The following is an 8226-nucleotide window of genomic DNA, read 5'->3' as shown; positions in this document are numbered from 1 at the left end:
CTGCTGCTGCTGCTGCTGCTGAGTAATTAATTGATTTCTGCTTCGATTCAAATCAAATAAATCAAACAGAGGATGAATGTATTGTGTGAAATAATAATAATAATAATTGGAACACACGAATACTTGTGGGAATATATATATATATATATATATATATATATATATATATATATATGGGTGTTAGGCCCATATGGTTTCGGGTATGGTTTTGTGTTTTAAAACCGGTTTTTAGTTTTTTATTTTAAGTTACTGGCTTTTGAACCGGTGTATTACACGAGATTTGTAAAATTAAAAAGATAAAAAGATACATTATCTGATAAAATAAACAAAATTATAGATAAAAAAAAAGATAAAATATATAGTACAAACAATAAGAAGTCTAGTTACTCAAATTTATAAATTTGAATTTTTTTATATAAAACATTTGAAAATTTGTTTTGACCAATTACCCGTGGATGACTATGATAATGAGATGAGAGATTAAAGAATTAGAAGAGAAATTATAACCAATTTCTCAAAATTGTTTTGTCCCATGACTCATGAATAGGTAGGATAAATAAGATGATAAATTAGAGAATTATAAATTAAATTAAAGCCCAATTGGCAAAATTATTTTGACCTATGAACAATGGAGAGTTAGAACGAATGAGATGAAAGATTACAGAATTAGAAAGAAAATTATAACCCATTTGCCAATATAGTTTTGCTCCATAACCCATAGATAGGTAGGATGAATGAGAAGAGAGATTATACCAATAATGAATGTGGAATTGCCACATCATCCTTATTATTTTCTTTTATTAGTATAGTTAGATAGTTTTTGGCGTCGATATGTTAGTGTGCACGACGTTGAACTCTTTTAAGTAACGTAACAACATCTAGGGCAATGGACCCAGATTTATCAAAAGCAAAAGTAATTAAGGTCTTTTGATTCTCACCACAAGTATTTTCGTGCTTAGCAGTTTTTCTCGTGATTATGTTTATTTAAATCTTAAGGGAAGGTAATGAAGGATTTTAGTTTGGTAGTGTGCAAGGTTGTTAGTTCGAATCTCAAGTTCACCAGGTTTTCGTCCCACCTTGTGTCACGCAAAGAGTTCTGATCTTGTGTTGGCACAACGATTGTCAAGTGGCAGCTGACGGTATGGTTTCATGGGAGAACGTCCAAGCCAAGCTCTCAAACCAGCGTGAGCCAGGTTAAGAGTTAAGACAACATAGTAGGCCAGAGTGAGACAAATGGGCTCTCTAATTTAAGAAGTGTCGTGGTCTAAACACAAGAAAATCTCATTCCATAAAAAAAACTTACAATATTGTCGGGAACTAAACCATTACAACAAGATATGAAAAACACAAGTGCATTTGTAGTCTTTGTTGTTTGGTGAATCGATGTCCTCATTGGTGTTTGGTATTCATTCGATGCTAAAATTTTTATCCAAAGTGAGTGCTTCATTGCTTAGTGAGTTCAAATTCCCTTTGCAACCTCGTCCTTGTACGTCTTAAAGCCATAACCCTACCACTAACAGACAAAACAAATTCTGAAGCTATTGTTGAAGCTTGGACGATTAGTTGATCATGGGTCATACGCTCATAACGACTAGAATCACAAGTTGGGATTCATTTCTTTTCCACCAACCCAAAATATCAAACTTTTTTTTTTCTTTTTTTAGAACAACTTTCTTGTATTTAGGTGACCGTAATCTCCAAATTTGGAAAGCCCCCGATGCCCCACTCTTTAAATATCAAAAAATTCTAATTATTCAGAAGTTACGTCGCATAAATAAATAAATAAATATATATATATATATATATATATATATATATATATATTCCAATATATCTTTCAAGGTCTCTAACCTCAAGCCCGTTTAATACCATCACTTCTAAAAGTATTACATACACATACATTTTTTTGAACGGGAATCAATATACATTTGAATTCTACTATGAGTGGTACTTGAGCCGACTATCTCATGATTTGTGTGTAATGTCTTAACTATATTTTGATTGATAAACGTCAAATAAATGAAAAAGATTTTGTAAAAATTGACGGTTTGGTATGAAATTAACATCAAATAAATGAGATGTTACAATAAGTGCGGAAGACAATTGCTACAAACTAGTGCGGACATAAGTGCTTTTCGTCTCCTCACTTATATATTTCCTAAATAATCAATATTTGCATATGGCATTTCATAATATATCGACTGTGACCCACACCAACATGTGCACATATTGTTTCAACACCATAAATCATTCAGTCATTTGAAATTTAGATTTATTTTGAGGAGTAGTTTATTATTAGCATACTTAAAATAAATAGATCAATGTAAATAAAACTTACTTTTCTTATGAATTTAAATATATCTATTTATTACACCAAAACAAACAAACATTTATAAAATCTCACTTATAGCAAAAATACTGACATAATCTTTATATCTCATGAATAGAAAAATTACTCATAATGATAACAACATATCTTTGTCATCCATTTCGGCATATGAAAACCATCTACTCATTTGAAGGGTATAGGTGTAGCAACAAGTGGTGTTGCCTTTTGTAATGTGAGACCAAAAACATCATTCATATCCATTTCATCTTTAGCATGCGGAGGCTTCCAATCAAAGTGATACACAAATGACGCAACAATAAAGTTCACCATCCTAATACCCAAAGCCATACCCGGACACCTCCTTCTACCCGAACCAAACCGTATCAATTCAAAATCTTGGCCTATATAATCAACCTCCTTACTCAAGAACCTTTCGGGCAAAAACGGCGTTGGGTTTTCCCAATAACTTGGGTCTCTTGTAATAGCCCATACGTTCACAAAAATCTGAGTATTGGCTGGTACAATGTAGTTTCCGAGTTTGACCTCTGTCTCGGTTTTGTGAGGCGCCAATAGAGGACCCGGTGTGTGAAGTCGCATTGTTTCCTTGATGACAGCATGCAAGTATGGCAAACCAAGTTTTTTTCTTCTTCGAGTTTCCCATCTTTTCCAACTATTTGATTGACTTCTTCTCAGACTTTTAGTAACACGTCGGGGTTAAGTAACAGTTCGGACATCGCCCAGGTTATTACGTTTGAAGCTGTGTCAGTTCCCGCAATAAATGATTCCTGTTACTAGTATTTTCATCATATATAGTTCATGATAATTTTATTATATGTCATTTAATACATTCAATTGGTGTTTTTATGTATTTCAGTAGTGAATTTATATTCTTTCACACCGCGCCGGGGGAGGGGGGGTTGTTGGACTGGTACTGACCCAAATACAAAAGTACAAAAGTTATCGTGTCAAAAAAACGTTGTTTTTTTATGCTCATGGTAATACCACAGGTAATAGATCGGAGGAAAATTGGTAATGATAAACCGATTATGGTTTATAAAGGGCCAAAATGCCCAAACGAACAGATTGGAAGTGCTCCATGCTCCCGTTTGTGCTGTTAATCGGGTTGATGAGGCATCGGGGCCGTCTTTTTGGGTAGTGGACTTGTTAAACATAATATATTTGTGGCTAAAAAAGTCAAAATTAATCAACTGGATCCTATGACGGTTAAGTGAGGAAGCGCTTGATGATTTCTAGGGTGTTGTTAAGGATTGTCATACAACATGCGACAACACAAAGGAGATTGATGCTACGATTAGGTTGGCTCATAACTTTGGGATGAATTTCGAGAGCATGAAATATCTTCTTTGTAAGGTTATAACAACAGAATGGTTGATGTTTACACATTCAAACTTGTTTGATTTTTTTTTATTTGAGGTACTCGAATATCACAAGTGGGTAAAATCTTGATGTTGTTTCATAAAGGGGTCGTGGCAACCTTATTACCAAGGGTGACATCTTAGTGGGATGTCCTAGATAAGCCATCGTTGACAATAGCGACAACCCATTGTGAAACATAGGGATGGGAAAAAAGCCCGAGCTCAACGGGTATTCCCGAAACAAATGGGACAGGTATATACTCAAAACTCGATATGAGCCGGGTATGGGTTAGACTTTAAAATTTTCACAAGTACGGGCTAGGGTGGGATTAGATGATACCCGGCCCGATTACCCGAAAACACATGCCCTTTGTGATGAATGCAAAAGCAAGGTACACCGTATTAAGAACATAAACAAAATTCTATTTAATTATTGGTGTTGCACGATGCGTGGATCTACAATGTCATGATGAATTTGTTGCAACAAAATAATCGAAAATGTGCGCCAAAAGATCCAATCCATTGCCTTATATTAAAATCCGTGTTTGCCAAAAATAGAAATAAAAAACTTGGCGAGCCCTTATTAATTTGTAGTTTCAAGAAATCACGACTATTTTGATAATTTATCGATCAGAATAAGTTTGTGATTATCCTTAAAAAAATTCAAACCTGTTACAAAATTATTTTTAAAGACAATTTTTTTACAACTCGAAGTTACCTTTGTGTGTTTAAAAGACTTTATCTTTATCGCCAGACCAGCATCAATCCTAGCACAACTAAATTATATTTGTAAAACAAAAAACAAAAAAGATGGAGCATTTACCACAAGGAAACCCTTAACATGTGTAAGGTTAAGCTTGGCATCCTTCTCTTCACTATAATCCATAAGTGAATCCAACATATCACCAAACCTAGGAAGATCCAACTCTCTATGTTCCAATCTCTCATTCACAAAACCTTCTATCATATCTTCCAACCAAACATAAGCCACCTTAGCCTGTCCCCTTATACCTTGTGGATCCAATGGTTTCAACATAGGAAATATGTCCGCTATGTTAAACTTCCCTAGCACTTCCATCACTGTCTCAATGGCCATCCTAAACCCCTTAATATTATTATCACAATCATAGCTAACCACGTTCCGTGACAAAAACGTGTTTGATAGCTCGTTAAGCGCGACATTAAACGCAAGTTTTCCAATGTCAACGGGTACTTCTTTCCTAAGGAAGTCCAAAGTTTCGTCCACCACATTTTGCCTAAGGCTGCTAAGGGAGTCGAGTTTTTGTTTATTAGTGAGGTGCATGTTAAGCATTTTTCGCATGGCTCGCCATGTTTCGTTTGGTGGCATCCAAAGCATGGCTGCTTCATGGTATTTCAAAGCGGTGGCAGTGTCTGGGATGAGACGGCCAGAGCAAGCCTCGTCTTTCTGTTGAAGGATTTCTCTGGCAGCGTCAGGTGTAGATGCTACTACACTGGTAACGCTGCCTAACCTGATGGTCATAAATGGACCATATTTATGTGCGAGTCTGGCTAGGGATTCGTGGGGTTTTGGCCCAATTTCGAGGAGGTTGCCGATGATAGGGAAGCCGATGGGGCCGGGTGGGAGTCGAGTTTTTCGGTAAAGATTGATGATATGTAGGAAGAAGAAAAAAATGATGGTGAGTATTAGAAGTATAAGCTCCATTGTATTCATTTGATACATTTTGATACATTTGATACATCTTATATATGTTGGTTAAAAATTAAAATGATAGTGTACATAAATAATAATAATAAATTAATAATATCATATCTTTGAATGATTTGGGATCCGATAAAACCGGGATTATGATTAATAGAATAATGTTTTAAACAAATATTATTAATGTCACGCATTGAAAATTATATAAACAAATTCAAAACTAGGCGTATATTAACCACTAAAAAAAGCTATTTTCACACCAACTACAAAAATATATTCATTATTCAATACTTTTCAGTTTGTAAGTACAAAACATATGTTTTTTGACTTTTTATGAAGTGCTGGTTTTTTATATATATCTTTTATTAATTTTTAAATATTTCTTTATTGATTTGATATTACTAGAGATTTACGTCGTTACTATACTTCATTAATAAGTTACCGCATTGACTTATTTTACCACATCCTTTTAAGAATGACCACATAGATATAAAAAAGAAAATAAATAACAAAAAAACTAAAAACAAAACAAACACATTACGAACAAATCACTAAGTGGCCGAATATAAAATAATTTTCTTATCAATGACCTCTTCAAAAAAATAGTTACATAATTTTCTTATCAAAGTTATTAGAAAAATAAACGTCTATATATAATACATAGAGCTACAATCTTTTTACTAGACTATAAAAATGTTTTAAACAAAGATTACTAGCAGTACTTCTACAACGTAATTATATAAACTGTTGGAAAACTTGTATTATAAATTCCAGAAAATTGAACTAAAATAAACAAACAGTAAACCGGGCTTGTGTTTAACACAATTCCCTTAAAAAGATTCTCGGTCTGTTCCCAGGGTACTTCGGTTCGAAACAGAATTGGTGCTCTGTCGGACTCGGACACTTGCCTGAAATGCAATCGGAAATAATATTGTTGTAGAGAAGTAGAAGAAGAAGCGTGTTTGATTTTTGGTGTGTCTACAAATGAAGAATGGTCATGGTATTTATAACCAAAACTCATAACCAGATAATCAATTCTGATTTATGGTCATTCAAGACTATTAAAGAATAATAATATTCAAAAAATCGTCTCACGCGGGCTCGGGTTTTTGTCCGCGGGACGTGCGGTCATGCACAAGTTCGATGGATTTCTAGTCCAGAAACCCAAATTTGCACCCCCCCTGCGCGCGCGTAGGACTTGTGGTAAAACATGTCATAAAGAATTCAAATGGGTGTAAGGTCACTACCTTATAAACCATTCATTATTTTGTTCCAAAACCGATGTGGGACAAACCTTTACCACTTCCACCACTTCCTTCATTCACACACTTAAAACTTCCAACAATCCCCCACATGAATGGAGGTCGAAACAACATTATTCTGATTAGATTTCGACAGTTGAATGTTGCATACAATAGGTAGGTGTTATCCTTTGAACCTTTGCTTATGAAGCATACTTAGCCCACTGGCTCTGAGTAGACGGTGATGTCTTTGAACTCGTTTGCCGTTTGTGTAGACGACAATACACTTCACACAAGACTCTCCCTGACAAAGTCAAGTCCTCATAGTTATGTTCGTTATGGTCATGAACATGCGCCTGGTTCTGCAAGAGCTATTAAGTATTGTGTCCAACAACACCCTTTGAAGCAACTCCACTTCTCTCTCACATAGGTGATTCACCACCATGTATGACTACCTTGGTCGAATCATTAAAAGCCATATGCTTAGCCTCACACTTGTCACTTTTAGGAATGGACTAGGAAGGTTACCTTTCCACGTGGTAAACTCCCTCTTAAAATTGTAGGGTTATCCCCCCCCCCCCCCCCCCACCACAGTAACCACACTAATTCATACAAGTAGGTTTTCCTATTGAACTCAACTCTTGGGATCTCCAGTCTGTTGAGTTAGGTTTCCTTCGCATGAACTTTAATTTTTCAAGGGCTTCAGTCCCATTCCCATGGACGACTTCTGAACTAACTCTCTACTTAGGCCTTTTGTTAGCGGATCCGCAATATTATCCTTTGACTTCACGTAGTCAACAGTGATAATTCCAGTAGATATTAGTTGTCGTACCGTATTATGTCTACGTCTAATATGTTTATTCTTACCATTATACATTGTGCTATGAGCTCTGCCAATTGCCGATTGGCTATCACAATGTATACAGATGGCCGATGCCGGCTTAGGCCATCTTGGTATATCCTCAACAAATGACGTAACCATCCTCTTCGCCTGCTTTATCCAGGGCGATGAATTCTGATTCCATCGTGGATCTAGCTATAACCGTTTGTTTAGACGATTTCCGCGATATAGCAGCACCTCCAAGTGTGAATACATACCCACTTGTTGCTCTGGAATCATTCGTGTCAGATATCCAATTTGCATCACAATGTCCTTCGACAACTGCTGGATATCTGTTATAATGTAACCCGTATTCTCTAGTGTATCTTAGGTACCGAAGCAACCGAATCACACAGTTCCAATGACTTGAACTTGGGTTGCTTGTGTATCTACTTAGCTTGCTCACAGCATATGCTAAGTCGGGTCTAGTGCAACTCATAAGATACATCAAACTGTTAATAATTCTTGAGTATTCCAACTGGTTAACGGGTTCACCTCTATTCTTAGCTAGATGTTGACTCGTGTCAATGGGAGTTCTAGCTACATTAGAGTCATTCGCATTAAACTTCTCAAGAATTTTGCTCACGTAATGGGATTGACTTAAAACAAGTCCATTTTGGGTTTGTGTGATTTTAACTCCCAAAATCACATCCGCAAGACCCATGTCCTTCATGTCAAATCTTGCTTTTAACATGTTCTTAGTGGACGTTATGATTTTG

The 8226-nt window shown here is 35.8% G+C and overlaps 1 pseudogene; it reads right to left on the bottom strand.

Moving 5' to 3' along the window:
- Nucleotides 1-2512: 2512 nt before the first annotated feature.
- LOC143578644 (geraniol 8-hydroxylase-like) lies at nt 2513-5389 on the bottom strand (annotated as a pseudogene).
- Between the last annotated feature and the right edge of the window lie 2837 nt (nt 5390-8226).

The sequence above is a fragment of the Bidens hawaiensis genome, unplaced genomic scaffold, assembly GCF_021521415.1.
Source record: "Bidens hawaiensis isolate Kalapana, Puna unplaced genomic scaffold, B.hawaiensis_p1.1 tig00029315_1, whole genome shotgun sequence".
Lineage (NCBI taxonomy): Eukaryota > Viridiplantae > Streptophyta > Magnoliopsida > Asterales > Asteraceae > Bidens > Bidens hawaiensis.
This window is presented reverse-complemented; position numbering and strand designations above follow the sequence as displayed.